Source organism: Eumetopias jubatus, unplaced genomic scaffold, assembly GCF_037043125.1.
Source record: "Eumetopias jubatus isolate StellerSeaLion01/CBP00866 unplaced genomic scaffold, mEumJub1_p1.0 scaffold_1, whole genome shotgun sequence".
Taxonomy (NCBI): domain Eukaryota; kingdom Metazoa; phylum Chordata; class Mammalia; order Carnivora; family Otariidae; genus Eumetopias; species Eumetopias jubatus.
In genome coordinates, this window is record NW_028274807.1 from 62,054,451 (window position 1) to 62,079,105 (window position 24,655).

The window sequence follows — 24,655 nt, forward strand, 5'->3', positions numbered from 1 at the left end:
GAAATACCTATTGGGCCACAGACATCGGCTGTGTTTGGGATCAAATCAGGCTATTAAACCACCGGCCAGAGCGTATGTGATTTGCATGAGTAATTAGAAATGATTAATAGAATGCCTTGCTTAATTAAACTTATCTCATAAGGGCACCTCTTGAAAACTCATAAGCTTGACAATTCATAATCACCCTCGATATGTTGGGTATAATATTTTGGGGCTGTAATGAAGGGTTTTTTGACTATTTAACACAGATATGATTTAATGGCACAAGCCACACTATCTTAGGAATTCCAGAATTCTATAGAAGAGAGTGGAAAACACAAAATGATGATGTTTCAGGAACACTATAACTAAGAAAGGAATGCAGGTTGTTTCAGTGAGCCCAGCTGCTAGGATGTCTAGCTCTTGAATATTGGAAATCCAAGACTTAAGAACAATATTACTGTTTCAGTCAGTTCTGGTTGCTACAATATAATAGACTGGTCAGCTTAAACAACAAATGCTTATTTCTCACCAGTCTAAAGGCTAAGGGTGAGACTGAGGTGCTGGCAGATTTCACTCTGGTGAGAAATGCTTCCTGATTTGTACGTGGCTTCCTTTTAGGTGTATCCTTACATGGTGGAGAGGGGGAAATCTAGCATCACTTCCTTATTTAGTTTTATTTCAATAGTGGAGATGAAGAATAAGACAAAAAACTTAAGGATCTGCTGGATACCAGTAATAGAGTGAATGTTGCCATAAATACAAAAGAGAATAAAGCTTATGTTTGAATTTAAAGCGTGTATCATAGAATGAGAAAAATGTTTTTAAGAAACACATACTTATTTCAACTAACTTAGCTATGATCTTTGTCAGAGAAGACGAGGTTAGAGCAAAAATTCAAGAGGTAGAAGAGGCACTGACAGACACAGCTTGAAGACTTACAAATGCTCTAGTTTCCAAAAGGCACAATGTCGTAGCTATCTTTTTCATATTCACTGGTAGGAGTCTTTCTTACCTTTTAGAGCAACCTTTTCTTAATTCTAATGTTTTCTCTCTTTTTTTTTAAGATTTTATTTATTTGACAGAGAGAGACACAGCAAGAGAGAGGGAACACAAGAGGGGGAGTGGGAAAGGGAGAAGCAGGCTTCCTGCTGAGCAGGGAGCCCGATGCAGGGCTCGATTCCAGGACCCTGGGATCCTGACCTGAGCTGAAGGCAGACGCTTAACGACTGAGCCACACAGGTGCCCCTAATTCTAATGTTTTCTGAAGCTGACCTCTCTTTGTTCCCTTCTTTCTGTTAGTTGTCTTCTTCTACTGTTTTTAATTATCTTCCCTACTTCTTATCTGATAATTGCCTCAGTATGACCCAATAACCAGACATTTTTGATGGTCCCAATAATTACTAAAATACAAAATATATATTTAATCTTCAGTGTGGAACACATCAGTTTTAAGTTAAAAATAATTTTTTTCAAAGTACTTCCCCAAGACTATTTTTAAATAAATGCTTTTTAGTAGATTGATGGACAGGCCAAGGAGAGTGGACTTAAGGAATTGGATGGATGAGCATTGAGAACCATTATCGTCTTCTCCAACAGGCAATGATGAGATTACCCATGAAATTGTTTGCTTATATGTTTAGCAAAATGGTTGATTGCATACCCTGCTCTAAATATATTATTCCATGCTTGTATCAGGATCTGAGTGCTAGAAAACTTCCTTTCGGTAAACAATGAATCGTACCAGCATGTGGCAATTTTGAGTTGAAAAGTAACTTCAAGACAGCCATCTGTGCTGGTAAGTGAGGGAACTCAGCTTCTTAGCAAAGGCAAATGCATTTGTCATATGCAATACAGCAGCTTTTACTTCTGTATCAGAAAAGCACACTACTTCAGAAATTATTTTTGAATAAAAAATAGAATAAAATAGCAAAAAAAAAAAGTCATTTGGATAACAGCAAGGTATTTATTCAGATCTAAGGTTTATATTGTTAATCCAAACAACAAATGTGCTCAGAGTTGTCATTCAAAGGGTCATGAAGTGTGTTTTGAAGAGGAGACACCTACATGGGGTTTAATTAATCCATTTTTCTCATGAATGGTGCCAGTTTTCAGCTTGAAGCCTTCCCTTTCTCCTCTACCCAAGCAAATCTGACTTTAACAATGCACTTGAACTCTATATAATATAAAAAGCAAGTATATCTTAAACCTCTTTATGTGAAGGTGTGTTTAGACAAAGCCCCTAATCTCAAGAAGTGTCTAAAGTCTATTTGAGAAGATAGAGCACAAAAATCAGAGCAAGGAGGCAGAATGTGGTAATTACTGTAAGCAAAGATATTTAGTCTAAAAATTGTAGTATTTTTGTGTATTTTGCTACAGGGCATATTTTCTGGCATTACTTATAGGTATCAATCTCCATCCACATATATACAAGAAATATTCATTTCTTGTTTTTTTTTTTTTTTAGATTTTATTTATTTATTTGACAGAGAGAGACACAGCGAGAGAGGGAACACAAGCAGGGGGAGTGGGAGAGGGAAAAGCAGGCCTCCCGCGGAGCAGGGAGCCCGATGCGGGGCTCGATCCCAGGACCCCGGGATCATGACCTGAGCTGAAGGCAGACGCTTAACGACTGAGCCACCCTGGTGCCCCGAAATATTCATTTCTAAGCCTAACAGTTTTGCTACAGATCACTAAGGAGCTCCAAAAACTACCCGAAGCCTCTGAACTTTTTTTTTTTTTTTTTGGTTAAAATCTCTTAAGGACTAGATCTTTCTCAGTTTTGTATCTCTTGTAGCACCATTGTATTAACAGGAGCTCAATAAACACTTGCCCAGGGGAGTTGAGATACAATGAATCTAGTTGAATGAACTGGTATTTAAATTAGCCAATTCTCTTCTCAGCATGGGCAAGCCATTGATTCTACATATGCAAATGGAAGGTGGGGGGGGGTGGATGGATCATTGGGCTCAAATGTTGAGGATCTCATTAAGGAAGGGTAGAGGATTTATGTGTAGGGGAAAGGATATAGATCATTGTTCCAAAGACCCTTGATGAGTGGTTTATGATGAGCCAAGGGAGAGATAATCTAGATCCATAGCAGATAGTACAGTGAAAAGAGCATTGATCTATTATGATCTTGAGCCTGCCATTAATTAGTGGTAAGAACTTAGATAATTTCCTCAACCTTTGTGAAATCCAACATCCTCATCCATAAAAGAAAATTGAGTGGCGTTTCAACTAGGTAATTTCTATCACCTCTTAAAGTTCTAAGAATCTATGATAGCATCATCCAAAATATGTTCTGGAAGTAAATGTTCTGTGAGAATGTGTTTATCAAAAAAGAAGTTCGCTAAACACTGGGATAAAAAAGGATTTTGTTTTTTAAAAATCATAGGACTTTTAATGATTTAGCATACTAATGTGCATTTTGTGACTCTACCATAGGATCCCATCAAGCTTATTTGACTATGAAATTCTTTATTTTTATGTAAATCCTATTAACAACTAAAGGCATGGTCACATTCCACAGAATAGAGTTTGGGAAATTCACCTTTATGATTTTGAAAATTCCCTGATAGCCCTTAGACAGAACTTGTCACAGCAATTATTATTCCAGCTAATTCCATACATCCTTACTAAGTACCTCCCATGTGAAAATTCTTTCAAACATAACCTTGCTAAACTGTCACAACGAAAGGTCTAAGATAGACCTTATTATCTCATATTACAGGTGAAGTAATAAGAGTTCTGAGGGATTACATGACTTGACCAATGTGACAAAATTAAGGAGTAAAGCTAAAATTATAAATTAGTATTCTGACTCTACAGTGCTGTCTACTTTGCCTCCCAGCCTTTTACTACCACCAAAATCACACTTTTACCTTGAGGTGGGTTTCTCTGGATGCAATAGCATTTCACAGGGGACAATGTCCCTGGGCCTCTCAGAAGAAAACAAGAACTACCATTCATGAACAATATGGTGGGGGGAGGTGGCAGAGCCCTGTAATATTTAACGGTTCAAACACTCAAGGGGGAGTTTTGGGGAAAACTTTTCCTGGAATTACTCCCAGTGAGTCCATACACATCATATTATAAGAAAGGAGGAAAAAATAAGGACATATATTCCCTCTTGAGAAGTTTATTCTTTGAGCAGGAACTTTAATGATATTTATTTGTGTAAAATTTGTGAAACTGATATATTTTTCAATCACTTCCTTGCCATGAACTTACAGTCCTAAAGAGGGCTGAATTGTTTATGACTCTTCTTCAAGAAGAATCTCATTCTTATTTCATAAAGAGGAAAATGATGAGTTATCAAATTAGTGGCTAGAGAATCCTTAACAATCTAGTAACTGCCCAGGATTCAAAGACAGACACCTCAATTCTGTTGTTTCTTAACCTATGGCATGCTACTCTACAACCTGAGTGTTCTATTTCCCTGGCTTTTGAGTGGACAGTAACATGGATCTCAGCAAGCATAGGTTTTCTAATGGATCAAAAATAATCAGAAATAAAGAGTACAGAAAAAGGATAAATAATCAGCCATAGGTGGGTAAGGAACTTTTTGATAAACTTACAGAAGAATTACCCTCAACCAAACATATATTGAATTTACTATTTCATAGTTATAGATACATTCAATCAAGAGACAAGAAAATTCCAAAACTGAGCTTTCCCAAACTGAGGTTTTACTCCCAAATAAATCATTTTAGAGAAGTCACTGAAGTAACAGCTTATTTAGTGTCTTTTCAAAATAAGAAATTAATACATCTTCAAATTTTATAACCAAATGATAGGACCGAGGCCTACATTTTGACAGCAATTAATTTCATCACAGCCTTCATTGACTACACTATATTTTCCACTGAATCAGTGCATTCTGTCTCCCAAAAAGTCACATAACAAGAAGTGATTAGAATAGGAAAGGAAGAAATGACTAGTGGAAGAGTCAGGCAATATTCTATGCCTTACTTTCGCCATTTGCAACCCAGGGCAATCTAGGGCTCATTATTCTTATTTGTTAATGAGTTGCAACCTATATAAACAAAATCCTCTAATATGTTGCAATTAAGTGGTATCTATTTCAGGTAAGGAAGTTCTTAAAGAAGTTTCTGGTTTTCCCTTGTTTCTGAGTTTTCTAGAATTGGCCCTTGATAAAAGAGCTATGAACTTGAAAACAACCAAACCCAGCAAAGAGATCAAATGACCCTATGTGACCATTGACTACAAAGCCCCGTGAGACACAAAGGGGTGGTTCTGACCTCTGCCAGACTTACCCAGAGAGAACATCTTGCAGTTGATAGACTCAAATCCAAAGTCCAGAGTCCTACTATGGACTCTTTCACAGAGGTCATTTGGCTTTGGCAACTAACTTAACCCTTCTAAGCTGACTCTTCATCTGGGGCCATAGCTCTGGCCTTGCCTGCTTCACAGGGTTGTAAAGAAGATCAAATACAACAATATATGAGAGTATTGGAAAGTGTAAAATGCTATAGAAATGGACACATACAGCACCTAGTCTATAGGATAGCTGACCCCATTCTATGTCTGTACAAGTCACCTTCTCTATGGCGACATCTGAGATTCTTTTATTTAAAGAAAGGCCGAATAGAACAAAACCTATGCCAGGAACATGGGCATGCCTGGGAAAGATGATTGCAGCTATTGGTACAAGATACCTGCATCACTTCCTCAGCAGATTTACTAGACTCTATTGTGAAGCAAAATGCATTCTCTATCCCAGAGCTGTCGTCTTCCAGCTTTAGTGCATGGCTGAGACCCACACAGCGTCCCCCATGGTAAAGGCATGGAAGAAACTGACATGACAAGTAGGAGAGGCTAAAGGGCAGGTTTGTCCCTGGGAGTGTGGTGTGATGCCATTAAAAAAAGGATAAACTCCTGTCACAAATCTTCCGGTGCCAGGGCAGCCGGCCATTATGGAACTAAACAGGATTTATATGGGAATAAGAACTTAGTCATTATGCATCGTATCTTAATAACCTGTGCTGCCTCAGGTCCCTTTCAACAGGAGGCTAGAGCCAAATAGTATCTAAGTATCTAAGAAACATTAAAAAGACATTTCAGGTATCGTTAAAATATTTCAAGTGCTGACAACAGAAAATCCAAAGTTCACTGCAAAATCCTTTCCTGGGTAAGAAGTCCCATCCAATTTCCCAGAGTCTCCCAAAGAGCTTCTCAAAATAATCAAACTAGCAAACATGTCCCTGTTGCTTCTAACCTCCAGCTCCAGCTGATCACTTTTACTGATCCATCCCTGCTCATCCTAATACTCTAGCTCCTTTTCCAGAGCTCTACAAGCTCTAACTTTTATACCAATCTATCATTTTCTAGCTCTTTTTAATTCTGATGCTAAACCCACTCCCCAGACATAAAAAAAAAAACAACCAAACAAACAAAAAACAAACACCACAAACAAACTTCAGACACCAGTAGGTTGTTCCCCAGCAACACAGTTTCTTTCTGGGGCGCCTGAGTGGCTCAGTTGGTTAAGCGTCTGCCTTTAGCTCTGGTCATGATCTCAGAGTCCTGGGATTGAGTTCCATGCCCTGCTCCTTGCTCAGCAGGAAGTCTGCTTCTCCCTCTGTGGGCTGCTCCCCCTGCTTGTGCTCTCTCTCTCTCTCACTCTGTCAAATAAGTAATAAAATCTTTTAAAAAAAGTTTCTGTTTTAGAAAGTGGTCTGGAGGGGAGGAGAGAAGAAACTCTAAATAAATTTATATCCTTCAATTTCCAGCTACACCTGGGCATGTGGGAAAAGTCTGATCATAGAAAAAAGGCATCTGTTGAAATATAAGCACATTGATACTCATGCGGAGTTGAAATACACTGAACATCAGTGAGTTTCCAGGACAATGTGTTTATTTGAGAAATGCGGAGTACTGGAGAGGTACTGTGGGAGTTCCCAGAGTTGGACAATGGTACTATGATTCTGCTTCCCACACCATTCTTTCTTCCTCTGTGTGTCAGTAATAAGAAACTAACTAAAACAAGCACGTGTATGCAGGTACCCATATGGGCACAAGTTATGAGGCATTATCCATTGTTAGATTTTAATTAAAAATACACAATTAATACAATTTTGATTCCATGATTAAAAAATATTTTCCCTCCAGGTGATTTTAGATAACATTTTATAGTGCCATGCTTTTACTTTTATGTTTTCCTCTGCAACTGAAGTTCCGACTTCTCATTAACTGGGTCAGTAAGCAATCACTAATGAAAATAAACAAAAAACCCTCATTAAAAATAATCTTTCAGCATGAAGTTTGAGAACCCAAGTCTTCCTTCATGTCAGCAGCACATAACTGTCTCTGGGATGTACTTTTCCTGTCCTCTGACTAAAAGTGACATCAACTTGGTTCCTGGGTCATGGCCTCTACTCTGGCTCACTCCAGTTTGTCAGCAGCACAATGCCTAGATGCTCTACTTCAGTGATTTCTGGGAAGCAGGAGAGAAAACAGCCAGGCTCCTATGCAAACTGGAGTGAGACATGGAATTATTATTTAGTAGCATTTTTCCCCTTCCCATTTTACCCTATCTCTCCACCTGCCAAGAGCCTGTTCAGAGTTTTTATAGGATAAGATCATTGAGAACTAGTTTTCCTCCAAGATATGTTATCACTCACAGTCACAAGAAGGATGTTCTGTTCCCAAGACCAGAGAAAGAAGGTTTTAAATAATTTATCTTGCAAGAGTCTGAGAATGATATGTTGGTTTGCTGAGACCAATAGGGCTAAGAAGATGCAACTGGGAATCAGGAGGGGGGAAAAAAAAGATCTTGTTTTTTCAGGGATCCATGGCAGGCTTAACCTGGTGTTGTATCTGGCATATAGAAAAGTGTCCAATAACTGCTTGAGGAGTTGAGTATGGCTACCTGGAGGTCCTAAAGGAGGGAAGAAATAAAGGGCAGGAATCTATGCCACAGGCTAAGAAGGAAGCCAGCTGTTGGGCTGATGGGAAGTGAAGACTGCAGAACCAGTTAGGAACAAGCTCAGAAACCACTTTCCTTCCCTTTAACCACATTACTGCCAAGGCACGCCTGGTTCACCACTTTGAGAAACTCGGGAATCCAGAAAGAACAACAATGAATTTGAGGTTACCACTTTGATCCTGTGGATAAACTGGTGCTTGGGAATCTCTGTGGTCAGGGAATTGGGAGCCCCCATGCAGCCTATCTGTCATGATCCCTCAGCTGGCCAGCTGGGTAAGCCACACTCCAGCCCCTGCGGCCTTCACTTCTTATCTGTGAGATGAGTGAGTGGACTACATGGATTCCTGAGACCCTTATGCCTTAAAAATCCTCTTCTCCAACTGCCATGGGAAGTCTGTGAAAGAGCAGGGGGGCCACAGATTGCATGAAACTATTTCATGGGCTTCATGTCACTTAATCCTTGTATCGTCCCTACAAATTACATATTATTCCCCCCACCACCTTTTTTAAATAGGAAATCCAAGGTGTATAATGGTTATAGAACATGTCCAAGGTCACGCCACTAGTAAATGGCAAAGCTGGGAATCTAACTCAGAGCATACTTATCGTTGCAAATTTGATAGACAGATTAACAGGAAGCAGCCTCGGTCTCATTCTGAAAACAACAATAAAAGGATGATCACTTTAGATTGCATCCTGGTGCTTAAAATAGAACTGTGACATGAATTGTCATGAAATGATTATTTTTTCCCTTGTGCCAAGTATAAATAAGTGGGAACTGCCATTGAAACCTGAGAAAAATCTCTGTAGGGTTTTGAAATCATCATTGGATATATAATATAAGGGTACTAAAATTCCATTAACCCCTGCTCTTGCTTCAATCAACAAAACTTTACTGAGACATCAGGTGTGGACTGAATGCTGAATGGAGAACTCTAGTCAGCTTATCTTAAAATCCTGGTAGCATGTAGAGGGAATAACACATGGAGTTCATGTTCATGAAAATAAAAATAGGGAAGAAAGGATTTTAACTTGCCTAAACTAAAACTGATATATATATCTGGATTTACATGTATGTACATATATCAGAATTTACATATGTGTACACAAACATATTTTAGAATTCATATATATCCACATCCATCTATTTTTAAGATCCAAAAAAATGACTGGATGTTGGATAAAAAATTATATCAGGATCAGTAAACAATCACTTTTTTATGGGCTAAACCTGAGGAAATTGATCCCAGGTTGTCCAAGAAGATGGAGAGGGAATTTCTGTATTGGATCATATAATTTCTAGTTATTACACACACACAGAGTTCAAATTTTAATTAAATTTTTTTTTGTTAGGGCCTACCTGATTTCATTATGTACTAATAGCTTTTTTAACTGTATACTTTAAACCATATACACATACAGATCTTTATGTATACACACATACACTTAGGTGTGTCTATCAATCCCTCTCTTCATCCCTCTACCAAGTGGATTTCCCACTGTAAATGGGCAACTATAAACTAGACAGACTGACATAAGTCCTTCATGTTTTGTAATCATGGAAATATCATCTAGACCTTGGACTTTCAACATGTGAGTAATGTATCTGTCAGACACAGAATTAATCAAAATCATGAATGCGTATGCGTTGCATGCCTGGTGCTATGATGGGCACTCACAGGAAACAGACATGGCTACGCTGCATTCTGAAGCCTTCACCTCAGACTAGGGCAGCATCAGCTCTGTTAGGTGAAATGTCTGAGGAAATGCTGACAAACTGTATACTCTCTGTAGGGACTTTGGGGTCTTGCTCAACAGTAAAACTCAATGACTGTTCCATTTTTGGGCAAACAACAAGAATATTCTGTCTACTCAATCTTACTCTTCCTTTTGAGAATAAAAACCACCACTTTCTTGAAGCTGGGCTTCCCCAATGAGGAAAATATGACTCTACATGAAGTTAGGGAATGAAAAGATAGGTATTTTATAGACACAAGATGGTATAGGTTGTCATATTGCTTTGAGAAGTTATACCCAGTTACTCAGCCTTCCTAAAAATCTTATAGAGACTCAGGCTGTGCCAGGGTCAATCACTGTCAGGGGACTTGTTTTGTGTCCTTGGGTGCTATAGTCATTTTTGTTCAGCTTTTTTCTTTCATCTTTTTTTTTTTCTTAGTACATTATATGCCTTGATTGTGACAATATTTCCTATTATAACTGAGCATTGAGGTTTTTTTTCTAAGGTGCTGATGAATGTATCCTCATTTGAATAAGTATTTTATAACTGGATAGATAAGCAAGAGTTCTATGCAGAGCATTGTTTTTAGTATTGTCATTCCCCATGTCCCCCCAACACATATCCACCAAGGAGTGGGGGAAGTTTTTTTTTCTTTTTTCCATTTAAGTCTCAGCCATCTGTCTATTGTCATAATATCCCTTTACTAATGGATAGACACATATATAGATGGGTAGATGTCAGAAAATAAGTAAGATTGAGGAAGAGGAGGATCTAGAATTTCTTACCACATTGGCTGTGAGATGGTTAAATAGCAACACCCCCCAGATTGCTGAAAAGGGTATCTGTAATGTTGTTACTTTCATCTTAGATGTCATCAAAGCAGTGGCTCTCTTCACCAAAGAGAGTAGAATAAGATCTTTCCTTTTGCTATTATTAACACAAGTCAAGGAAGGAGCCGCAGGACCAGCCAAATAGAAAAATAAACTCATTCTTGGTGTTAATATAAAGGACAGGGCACAGTCTTGCTCTGCAGGGTACAGCCCAGAGTTCAAATCTTGGTTCTACTACTTTTTATTTCCCTGGGAAAACTACTTATCCCTTCCAACTTCATTTTGCTTTATTTCAAAAAAAAATGGGATTAAAAAAATCACTTCTCAGAATTATGAAGGTTGACTAAGAAAATTATGTAAAATACAACAAGGCAGCTGATAGTAAGTGCTCAATGAATGTGAATTCCCTTTTCCCCTACTCTGATCACATTTGGGAGTGACAAAAACCTGTAATTTTGGTAGACTTTGGTGAATGCAAAGACAAGGGCCATCTACAAATAATAAAGATCCCAAATGTCACTCATAATAAAACATGAGTTAGAACTCGGTGGGACACATAGAAAGATGGGTAGAAGTAAGATAGTACAAAGTGATGACAAGTGGTAATCTGGTTAAAGATTATCACCAGGATCTTTGGCAGGAGGAAAAAGAGATTGGTATTTCTCCAGAAAAGGAGTTTGTGAGGTCATATTGTAGAAGGGTTAGGAGCATAGACTAGGGAACCTGAGGGCCTGCTTCTGAATACAAGTTCTACCATTTATTAGCTATATTATCTCAAATAAGTTGTTTTACTTCTTTGTTCCCCACTTCAAAATGGAAATAATAGGAATGGAAATTCAAGGTGTGGTTTTTAGGGTCACCTGCATTAATATATGCAAAATGCTTAGATGAGCGCTTGAGACATGGCAAACACCATTCGACAGTGTTACCCTGTCTGTGTGCATGCTCAAGATGTTATAATACAATGCAAATAGTTGCCACTTCAGAGTAGGGACCAGTCATTTCTGAATAAATCAATTTGTCTTTCTCATAAAGCCCATGGCTCTTGCAGATAATTCTATACAGGGGCCAAGGCTGGGGCAGGGGCAATCATACCTAATTCAGAAAAGATATGATGCCCAGAATTGACAAAACAGTACCATTCCTTAAAGTGGTGTTTCTCAGAGCATGGAATTTTTAGGCCACTTGCCTCAGAATGACCTGAAACAGGTGTTTAAAATGAAAATTCCAAGAGCCTATTCCTAAGGTGACTATATACTTTATTGTTCAAATCTGGACATTTTTGAGAGTGAAAGGCTTTGCTGTAAATAATCATGCCAGGTTAACAAGCATAAAATACACTGCCTGGGCAACACAGAACACAGGGTGCTCCTACATATCCCAGATCTGTAGCATTTTTGGGACTGAGTCTCAGAAATTTGCATTTCTATAAGTTTCCAAGATAATTCTTTTGCAGTGTTAAGTTTGAGAAAAGCTGTCTTAAATTGTGCTGTTTTAACAAAATTTAATTAATTCAGGGATTCTGTGAATTATATACCATATTTCCATTTCCTGAGTTTCATATCGTACTCCTACTTCTACTTGTGATGGGGAAGAAAGAAAAAGGGAAGGGGAGGGAAGGACCATTTCTTGACCATCTACTTCTGCTAAAGCTTTTCCTCTCCTTGGCAGGACAGTGTCTCGTGTAGTCTATAAAATAGTTCTACAGGTCTTTGTCTCCTCTTGAAATTGAGTGAACCCCATGTGATTATGGTATAGCCACACCACCCTAGCTATTTTAGCAATCAGCATTTTACCCCTACAAACTCCTTAAGAGACTGATCCTGGGAAGAAAGGAGGCAGTGATCAGCTAACTACCCATAAAAATAGAACAAAGTAGACATTCAATAGGAATGAACCTACCATGCTCTCATCCCTGCTTGCAGTAGTCACCACTGGCAGTATAAGCTTCCCAGTCATCTACCAGGGTATGGACTCAGTCTCATGGAGCTCTATGCCACCCATAATCTGACCTACGCTTCTGCCCCTTTTAGCTCCCTCCCCAAACCTTTCAATTGCCTTCTAACGTAGTCTCTCATCAGCAAACTCTCCTTTACCGTCAACATGCTCTTCTTGTATTTGCCTTAATTGTAATGTAAATATTCCTTGAGGTCACAGATGCCCTTGTAGTTCTCTCAGTAGAGGGCTCTCCCATGGCCTAACTTCAACCCTGAAAACATGTCCTGGAGGTGAGGTCAGCTTCCTTCATGATCTTCATTGCCACACTGGGTCATTTCTCCTTCCTCCTCTCTGAACAACTCAAATAACGTTGAAGTCTGTCACCATTGCACAACATCTACTATTGTTTCTCATTTGAATCATCTCCTGACCCACTGGCTATCCCTTCTTTCATTAAAAATATTTAGAACATGCTGGGCGCCTGGGTGGCTCAGTTGGTTAAGCGACTGCCTTCGGCTCAGGTCATGATCCTGGAGTCCCAGGATCAAGTCCCACATTGGGCTCCCTGCTCAGCCAGGAGTCTGCTTCTCCCTCTGACCCTCTTCCCTCTCGTGCTCTCTATCTCTCATATAAATAAATAAAATCTTTAAAAAAATATTTAGAACATGCTTACTGTTTTTGAATAGACTTGAATTATTGCTTTGTTCACCATACAGGTAGATAATCCAACAGCTTCAGCTATCAATTTCTTGTTCTTTTCACTTCCAGTGATCTTTTCCCCAAACTCAGCCAACCACTCCAGTGATGGTTTACACTACACGTTGTTATCACCAACTCCAAAGTTTTCATGTTAATCCACCCAGTCTCTCTTCCCACTTCCTTTTCTTGAAAGCCACTCATTCTAGTCCCCCAGTTGCTCTAATTCTTTGGCACTAGTGAAATTGCTGATCTATTAATCACCATGTCTTCAGTTTCTCTCTTCTTCCTCATCCTGTTTTCATTTATTTTTCTATGAAGCTTAGATGGAGTGATTCATCACTATAGTAATCCCTTGCAAACACCATCAACTCAACCTGGTTTTCCTTCATTTCAAACCCTAGTTGGTAAAATCTGGCTTTTCTCTTCCAGTACTGTACCTGAGCAGTGTAAATAGGTGAGAAAAACACCAAACTCTGATGACTGGACCTCCCCTAACTTCTGACCATATATTTAAAATGGGACTTCAGCACTGCCAACAAGTCTACACTTTCTCCAAAGTCAGTTTACAATTTCATTTTTTAGGAGGAATATTTCACACCTTTTCCTCTCTCCTGAAATATCCAGTAAGACCTAACCCTACTTCATTATCAACCAATGATCTCAATATTTATTTGAGAAAATAGAAGCATTCTGAATAAAATAATCCTCACTTGTCTTCCATCTAATCTACCAACCTGCTTGCCTTTGGATCAATATACTCTGCCTTTCCTCCCGTTAAAATTGATGAACTGTCGCCACTCTATCTAAGGCCAACCCCTGCACTTGTGCTCTGGAGGCCGTTTCCTTTCACCTACTAATGGATTTTACCTTGCACTTGTCCTCTCTCTCTCTCCTACATCATCAACTTTCTCCTCTATAGCAGATAATTTCTATCAGCATATTAACATGTAGTAATATCTTCCATGATATAAAAATAAAATTCCCCTTTGACCCAATACTCCCTTCTAGTGTCTGCCCCTTTTCTCTGTTCCTCCTCTCAACAGATCACCTCAAAAGAGTTATGTATATTTGCTGTCTAAACTTCCTTTGCCATTCTCTCCTCAACATATTGCAATCAAGACTTGGTCCTGAATATTTCAGGGAAACCATTTTTGTCATATTAACAATGATTTCCACTTCACTAAATCCAATAGTCAATTATTTGTGCCTATCTTAGATTCTAAGTCTCGGCAGCATTTGACACAACTGAAATATTTTTACTTGGCTCTCATGTTTCCTAGTTTCCTTCCTACTTCATTGGCATCTCCTTCTTGGTCTTCTTTGCTGGATTCTTTCCCTGACCTCTAAAGTTTGGAATACTGTAAGACTCAAACCTCATCCATCTTCTCATTTCTGTTTTTCCTCCAGTATTGATTGATTGATTAAAATGTATTTAACATACAAAATTTTGCAAATTTAATGTGCACAATATATTAATTTGATATGCTTGTATAGTATAATATGACTGACATTGTAGAGATTAGCACCTCTACCATATTACATAATGATTTTTTTTAGTGGTTGCTGTCATTAAGTTTTTTAGCATATTATGTTAAGTAAGTCAGACAGCGAAAGACAAGTATGGTATGATATCATTTATATGTGGAATCTAAAAAAATACAAACTTGTATAAATGGAGATAAAATGGTCACCAGGGAATGGGGCTGGGGAATAGGACAGATGTTGTAATAAGGTATAAACTTGCAGTGAGTAGCAGTGAGTGGTGCACAGTATAGTGAATAGAGGCAACGGTATTATATAAAAATCATCAAACTTGTTGAGAGACTGGAACTTAATGATTCTTCTAATTTCTGTTTACTCCCCTTAGATAATCTTGTCCAGACTCATGGTTTTAAATATCAACTGTATACATACAGAACTATGTATGCATTTACTGATAAAATGATACTCTCTGTAGTTCACTCTGAAATAATATAAAAGAGACAAAAGTGGTGGGGGTAGGGATAAAACAATATTGGCCATGAGTTGATAATTATTAAAGCTAAGTAATGGGAAATCTGGATTCATTATACTCTTCTGTATCACATATTTTTAGATTTTCCCATAAAAATATATTTTTAAATCATCTTGAATTTTCTTCTCTAGTCCCAATACATTCCAAGTTATAGATACATATATTCAATTTGTTACTCAACATTTCCACTTGGATTTCTAAGAGACATAACAATTAACATGTCCAAAAAAGAACTCTTGATGTCCCTTTCTGTTAAACTCATTCCTCCCTTGTGTCCTCAATCTTAACAATGGCATTACTATACCACATTGATGTAGGCCCAAAACTTACAAGCCATTCCAGCTTCATCTTTATTCTCTCACAAACTACAGCCTATCTGGCAACAAGCATTGTTGGTTTACCTTTCAAATGACATGGCATTTTTATGACATCTCACCATCTTCATAGCTCTCACTCTTATCAAAAAGTCCATGTAGCTTTTTACTCAAACTACTTAGGAACCCACTAACTCATCTTGTTTTTTTTGTTTTTTTTTTTTCCGTTTTTGCCCACAAAGAATCCATACTGAGGTGATCTCAGAAGTCACTTGTTGTTACTTCCTTGGTCATCCAATTAATGGTATTGTTTCCCATTTTAAAAAATAATTGGAATCCATATCATGATCAATATCATGCGGTCTGTCTTCTTACTTCTCCAAACTCATTTGCTGCAAATGTACTTCTCATTTATCTACACCTACAAAAATGGCCTACTACTGTCCTCAAGTACACCAGGCTTATTCTCATCTTAAGGTGCTTGTACATGTTGCTTCTCCTGTCTAGAACATTCTTCTCCCAGACCTTTATGTGGTCCATCCCCTTACTTCCCTCTGCCTGTGTCAACTCATTAAGAGATCTTCCCTGACAAGCCTTTCAGCTATCAGAACCCTTTCTCCTTCTTCATTTTTGTTTCTAGCACTGATTACTACTTAAAATTACATTCTACCTATATCATTTTGCTCGTTAATTTTCTGTTTCCCCAGCTATAATGTAAGTTCCCCGCAGGCCATCTTTTGCTATTATATCTCTGGGACCTATAGCACAGTCTAGAGTCGACTGAACACAAAAAGCACGCGTGTAGATGACATAAGTGAATGCCAGACTCTGCTATATATCTTCACATAAAACTGACATGTATCTGCTTGTGAAGGTAGGAACAAGGTGTTTTGAAAATGGGCTTTCTCTGGGAACCTTCCCTGATTTAGCTTTGAGACTTCAATTCAAGAGGCACTAAAACCCCCACAAAAGCAGCCCAGCACCACAGTGAGATTTTTGGCTTCAGTTTGGCCTGTGAGTTCTCCGGAAGTCAGCCTAGGTTCAACACTCTGCTGCTGTTTCCCTGATAGTTCCTTTTACTTAAAACCACACAATCTTTTAATTCCCAAATTACAAAACATGCAGATTGCCACAGCGGGAAACCAAGCAACAAAGAGACTACCTTTCTTAGTAATTCAGTATTAATGAACCTTTTACTTTGAGTGATATTTCAAGAGTAGGAATCTCTACTTCTCTGACCAACTTTTTTCTATAAATGAAGAGCAACCCCAGGCAACTTGTAGAAACTGGATTTACTCAGTCCTTAAACAGAGTTCTCTTCGGCCAATGGTATGGTAAAATTCATTCACAGTTTGACTCTGCCAAACAGTTTGTGAGTTTCCTATACACTATTCTGAGCTTCTTTTGCCCCAATCTCCCTGGCTATGAAAGTGGAAATTTCTTTCTAACCCTTTCCTAATAGGTGGCTTTTACCCTAGTTCATGAGGTTAATATCATACACATTTAAGCCAATAGAAAATTCTTAGTACAATATGAGTGCCTCATGCACTTGAAATAGTACATATTTGCAGTGAACTTCAAGAAGATCTGTGTTCTCAGTGTGTGCTTACAAATACTTTCACTGGGGTTCTTATTCACTGACCCCTGGCTTGAGTGTAATTCATCTGGGAAAGAATTGGAACAAGGAAAGATATGCTTTTATTTCTACAACATAACAAGGGGGAAAAAAACATTCAAAAGCTAATTTCCTACTGCAGTGTCAGAATCCAGTGAATTTATCTGCACATCTTTTCTTCTCCCTCTTTTCTTTCACTCCCACCTGCCTGAATTGTACCTGTGCTTATTTGATTCACCAATGAAGTATTTTATGGAGCCCAACCATCTGTGCCTTTTTCTTCCTCAAATGCATAAAACCATAATCCATATACATAAATTCATAATCCATGTGCACTGCTTATAACTCTATTAAGACAGTGAATTTTCCAGTGCAATTAAACTATGAGCTAAAGAGATGATTGCAATTTCAGACTCTATCGTAAATACTCAGGCCCTTATAGCTATACACCTGGTGAGAAATTGGGGCTGGTTCGTATTTTGAAATGCCTTAAAGTAAAACTAAAATATAGCATAAAGCCACAAACACTTTCCCCTCTAGTTATCCAAACTCTTGCTATCCAAATCAGATAGAGTTTGATATATTTATAAAATATCCCTTGCTCTTTGAGCTTCCTACATAAAACACACAAAGAGAAGAGTTTGATATATTTATAAAATATCCCTTGCTCTTTGAGCTTCCTACATAAAACACACAAACAACCTGAATAGATGCAGATGCAATTGAATCCCTTGCTACCTGAATAGGCTATTGAAATTCTTATTTTCCAGATTCAAGAACTACATAGATTTGGTTAGTGAAAGATACTTACACTTGGAAACTGTGACATCATCACCTTTTTAAAATGAACCTACATTATGGGAGTAAGGTAGTAAGAATTATTTTGTTTTATAGGATTCATAGTAGGAAGTAAATGCCAAGTTCTGTGGAGCAGTAATGAAGTAATTTAGGGTATACCTGATCCTAATGAGTAAGTTGTTCTGGGCATTCATAACCAGTGCTGCAAGATCTCCTGGTAAATTTGTTATGATCACCATAGCCTGACGGCCCTGATCACTCAGTCATCAGAAATAACAGTGAAGGATACAGTGGAGCTTACTGTTCCCCTCTCCCAGGACCATGTTAGAGCCCCTCTGAAAGTGGACTACTATTGAAACTGATAAGTCAGTTTAATAAAACTTGGATTTCACACAGAAAAGAGCACGGAGTTGTATTGTACAATAGCAATTAAAATACCTCAAATGGTCATAGGATTCTTTTATCTCTTCCTAAGACTTCTATGTCACAGCCTTGGCACTTATACGAAAGGTCAAGGTGGATAGAAAATACCGTGGCAGGAGAAGACAAAGCATTTTTATAGGGCTTAGTACAGTGTCTTTCATAGACCAGAAACTCAGAAACTCATTGAATAAAGTGAATTTATTTATAAAGGCTTATTTTAAATTCTCTTCTGAGCCGTCAAGGAGGGACCTGTGAATTCAAGGCAGGATCAAGCCTGGCATGAAGATCAGCCTAGAAGGAAATCTGTATCTGGGAAGCAGAAATAAACAAGAAACTCGGAACTAAGGACCACACGGAACCATGTTAGTCTTGAACTTTCAAAAAGTCTGCCTGTTACTTACATGTGAACATTTGGACACTTCTGGGCTAGAACTGCAGCATCCACTTTCCTCTCTACGTTGATCATGGCCAAAGTGATTTTGTGTTGGGAGTTTTTAGGTTATAAAAGAAATAGTTTCTCGGGCGCCTGGGTGGCTCAGTTGGTTAAGCAACTGCCTTCGGCTAAGGTCATGATCCTGGAGTCCCGGGATCGAGTCCCACATCGGGCTCCCTGCTGAGCAGGGAGTCTGCTTCTCCCTCTGACCCTCTTCCCTCTCGTGCTCTCTGGTTCTCATTCTCTCTCTCAAGTAAATAAATAAAATCTTAAAAAAAAAAAAGAAATAGTTTCTCAAAGCAAAAATCATGAGTCTGCAGGAAGTTCTTGGGGTTGGAATTTGCTTAGGGCTCACACCTAGATCTTTCACATGGTTTGCCAATAAGATGGAAGGTGTGAAAATCTTATTAGTCAACTGGTCTAATGTAACTTAAGGTGGATGAACATCTAGATATAAAGATCAGAACCCTGTGACAGGAGAGAAAATGACCTTTAAGTATCTGGGTGTATATGCATTTGCTATAATTAATTATAAGTATTTATTTATTTTAGTGGAGGTAAAATTTATATGTAGTGAAGTCTATAGATCTTAAGTGGACAATTTGATGAGTTTTATATAGGCAGACACTTGTATAAATCACACCTCATTGAGATGTAGAATATTTCTATTACCAAAAATCTTTCCTTGTGCTTATTCCCTGTCAATCCCTCTTCTAACTCGGGGACAACCACTGCTCTGCTTTTCCATCACTGACAGGTTGTTTCCTTGTTCTAGGACTTCATTTATATAGATTCCAATAGCACATACTCTTTGGTGTCTGGCTTCTTTTGTTCAAATGTTTCTGAAATTTCTCTATATTGTTGCAGTTTGTTCTTTCTTATGCTGAGTAGTTCTCTGTTGGAGAAATATATCAAAATTTATTCACTCCTCTTCTTGATGGACATTTGGGCTTTCGATTTTGGGGCAATTATGAATAAAGCTGCTGTGAACATTCTTGATCAGAGTTAATATATTATTATAATTAATGTATTTTGATATATTTTCATTTCTTTAGAAAGGGGTCATTGGGTATGTAAATGTTTAATCTTATAAGGAACTGCCAAAAGGTGTTCTTAAATGATAATACCATTTTACAAGCTCCCACCAGCAACAGTGGAATTCTGGTTGCTCCACATTTTTCATCTTTAGTATTTTTTTCCATTCTATTAAGTGGGAAATGGTATCTCATGAATTTAGTTTTAATTTTTCTGATGACTGATGGTAACTGCTTTCTTACGAATTTATTAAATCCATACCTTTTTTTGTGAAGTGTTGTTCAAGGCTTGACTCATTAGTTTTGTTTGGTTGCTTACTTCTATAGAATTCAATTGCAGGAATTCTTTAAATACTTTGGAGATATATATATATAAATATATAATATATATATTATATTTTATATTTTTATTTTATATATTTTTTATATTTTTATATTTTATATGTATACATTTTTCCCCTCAGTCTGTGCCTTGCCTATTTATTTTCTCAATGGTGTCATCTGATGAGCAAAAGTTTTAAATTGTGATGAAGCCCAAATATCCATTTTCTTTATGGTTAGTGCTTTCTCTGTCCTATGTAAGAAATCTTTTCATATCCCAAGATCTCACTATATTCTCCTGTGTTTTCTTCTGAGAAACTTTATGGTTTTGACTTTTATACTTAGGTCTATGATCCTTCCTGAATGAATGTTTTTATATTGCGAGGTACGGGTTGAATTTCATTTTTTTTTCACATACAGATATCCACTTGTTCCAGGGTCATTTCATGGAACTGAATTTCTTTTTTTTTCCACGGATAGCTATTGTTTTTAATTGAAAAATTAGCCCCAGTGCATTTAACAGTATGAGAAATGCCACTCTAAATGGAATTGTCCTAGGCAAACACTATTCTATCTCTGATAGTTACAACAAAGCACTGAGGAAGCAATTAATTATCCTTTGAGGTATCTTCTTAAATAGGTTAGAATTTACCTTGAATACTCTTATCTTATCTTAACACATCCACAAATAACAGGTTCATGCTGCTAGGGTCTTGCTTGTGGATGTATGTGCTGCCCTACACAAGAACACCCAGCCAAGGAGGACCAATGGGAGCTGAAATTCTCTACATGCTCCTGCTTGCCAAGCTGCTCATCCTTGGGAATACAGGTGGGAAAGAGTCACAATTGCAATATGAAAATGTCCCCTTTGCCCATGCACAGGAGGCAGTCTGTGTAATTCGTTGAGAGGAAGTATTTTAAGGCTTACCCAGAGGTGACATCTTTTCTAATTTGTATAAAGCAATTTTATGTGCTATCATAGGCTTTGTACTGCTTATCTAACAAAATAAGGTGAGCCAGTTCCTAGGATCTGGAAAATAGAAGGTTGTTATATGATTGAAATAAAGAGTGGTATTGTATGATATAGTCTGATGAGGAGCTGCAGAGGAGCTAAGTGTTTTAAAAGAGGAGGGAAGAAAAGCAAGTACCTTAATTCAACCTTAAGGACCTGTTTTAGATGGGAAGTATAGAGGAAAAAGTTACCATTTAAGACAGATATGGCAGTATCAGGAGTATCCTCATGCAATGGTCAGGTTTCCATTGAAGTGAAGAGGTAGAAGGGGAGTTCAGTGATATAGGGTATTTTAATGATGACAGATTGTTAGAAGGGTATAACAGGACCTTGTGGGAGTGAGCGCTAAATCAAGTCTGATTAGGGAGTGGGCAGATCCATATAGGGAGATGGATGAGTAGACAGTATGAACTTCCAGTAGTGATGGGGATGAGAGAGACATGATGTTGTCATTTCTGTTGATGTTGTCATTTCTGTTGAGGAAGGTGGGTACACAGACACACTCACACAAATGTGAGTTTTACTCAAAATAAAACTACTTAGTAGTTCATGAATTGGGAAAAATCCATACATTTCCGAAATGTATCATATGTTTGTTTTTGTGTCTCTTACAATTTATTTCCATCTAAGAAAAGGATAAGATAGTGAAAGAGGAGATGGTTGGAATGAAAGTCACTGTGCAGCTAACTCTAAAAACCAGGGATACAGCTGCAAAAAGGGCTGTCTAAATTGGTTAAGCTTTTTCCCCAAGTGTTGTGATATGTCTTTCTCGGATGCAGTCCCATCCATGAGAATGAAAGAAAGGACAAACACAGCATCAACAAGAACACAGGAATACTACATTTTCAAGAGAAGAAAGCATCAAGAAAACTAAAACAAAGTGCTTCTCATTTCCTCTAGGGACTCCTGTTACATAATTTCCATTTTAAATGAAGCAAAAATACTTGCAATAACCAGAGAAACACTTAAAAATTAAGAAACACTTGTTCTAGTTAATGTGTCTGAATAGTACTAAGAAAAAAGTCTCCCCCAGGAGGTCATTATTATTCAAAAATTACTCTAATTAGGTCATGAATACATTAGGCCTTATTCAGTGCCAACAAGAGAAAAAATAGAATTGGAAATGTGACACACATAACACTCCCAACGTGTTAGGGCGATTTTATTCCAAAATGCCATTAAAAGATGAAAAGGTCACCCTGTAGGGAAGTAATTGGTACAGCACTCTTGTAACTGATTAAAGGGGCTTCTATTTAGGCATATCTCTTTTTTTTTTTCTTTCTTTGAAAAGGGGTCTTTCTAGATAGAGAGAAAAGTATGTGTGCATGTATATACGTGTGTATTTATACATGTGTATACATGTGTGTATTCATAAAATTCTGATTGGATGACTGGCTGTTTTAAGACAAAATACAGGAAAAGAGAAGAACAAGAGCTCTTGACATATCAAAACAGACAAGTGTAGATTGAGAACACAGGCATGGAACATCTTAAAATATAAAAAGGCATAGGTATTTCCTTGGGTGATTTTTTTTTTTATTTAATTACTCCATCAGTTTCTCAGAATATCTGCCACACTGAGGAATTCTGCATTTAATTAGAATAGAGTATAAAATTTTAATGAGTTGCTAATACCCAAAGAAAGCGGGTAGGAGGCTGAAAGCCTTTTATTTTTTATTTTTATTTTTTCTTTAAGATTGTAACAGAATCTGATAATGAAACACTTGGTGTAGTTTGATGGCTGAATTTGTGAATCTCTGGTAAGCCCACATCAAACTACATAGAAAGCTGAACTTGGAAAAGCATGCACAGGGTTTATACGTGCATTTGCCCTCTGTTGAAGGCATAGAAATATGAGGACATTGTTTTATCATTTGTAGCATGACTTCTATTTTTCCCATATAATCTCATAATGTAAATGCATTTTTACATAAAAGCAGTTTACAACATTCATCATCAAGACTGCTTTCTTTAAAACCTGCTAAAATCTTCGTCATATGCACAAGATTTCCATTTCAGTCACATGACATCTAAACAGGAGACACCTGAAAACTCATTTCTTCCCCTGTATTATTAGCTTACAAATATGCCATGTCTTAGTGTCCTTAGTGAGCTGCAGAGGGAACCAAGTATACCAGATGTCTAAGTGATTTTATTCTGGTTCCTGATGATACTTGGATTTGTCCATGTTCACATTCCCTCATTTAGCCATTTACTTATCCAACAATTTATTTTTTAAGTGTAACTTTTTATTGTGACATAATAAACTTAACAAACAAGTTGTGAGATTTCTCATACTACCTTTACTCAGATTTCCAAATATGTACAGAAACACATACTCACACAACCAAGGTCCCACATCCTGAACCATCTGAAAGTAAGTTGCTGATATTATGCCCCTTTACCCATTAATAGTGAATGCCCAAGGACATTCTTCTACACAGCTACAATACAATGATCAAAGTCAGAAAAGTAACATTAATACAATAATATCATATAACTTACAGACTTTACTTAGATTTTGCCTACTGTCCCAAGAACCAGTTTTTGAATACCTAAGATCCTGTTGTATGTAGCCCTGTAAGAATAAAGGACTTCTGAGAAAGTAAAAGATCCCAGAGGGTTTGCTTATGAGAATACATTTCTTTTTAGTATATAACACATTCAATACCTTTTAATTCAATAAAAAGTTATTGGGTATCAACTCTTTATATAGGATAAATGATAAAGCTCCCATTTGTTGGGTGCTTACACTGAGTCAGGCACTATGCTGATGTCTTCATATAATGTTCTAATTTCATGCTCACAACAATATTATAAACCAGATATTATTTTATAGAGGAAGAAACTGGGCTTGGAGAGATTCAGAAACTTATTTGGTCACAGAGCAAGGGAGTTGCAGACCTGGAACATGTCCAATGCTTTCTGACTTCAAAACCTAGACTTTAATTCATTTCACCATATTCTTTATAGCATAAAACAAAAGACCCTGATGATACATTCTCTACTGTCCTGGAATTTATAATGTTCCTGAGAGAAATATATAAATAGATACATAGAAACTCAGAGTATTAGAGTTGGAAGTTCATCTTCATTTAAAGTTGGAACCCAACTACTGACCTTCCCCCAGTACTCCAATCCCCCTTCCCCTCACCTATTGTCTGCATAGCACTTATCATTTAACTCACTATGTAACATATGTGTATTTACTATGCTAATATTGTGTTCTTGACCCACAGAAATGAAACTGCAAGTGAGTAGCCAATTGCCCTTGTTTTTAATTGTGAGGTCTCCAGCACATACAGAAGGGGCTTGCATAAATTGGGCATTAGTAAAAACTTGTTCAATGAACAGCTGAATTCCTTCAGTGGCTTAATTTTATAGATAAGGAAAGTGAAGCCCAGAGAGATTAAGTTGCTCCGAGGTCAATAATTTAGTGACATGAAATGTCATTGAGTTGAAAGTAAATAGATTCATAATGAGTGACTTCATGGAAGCATGAAGAAGAAAGAGATCAGTATGGTGTGAGTGTGGTAGGAAGCCTTTCATGATTAAA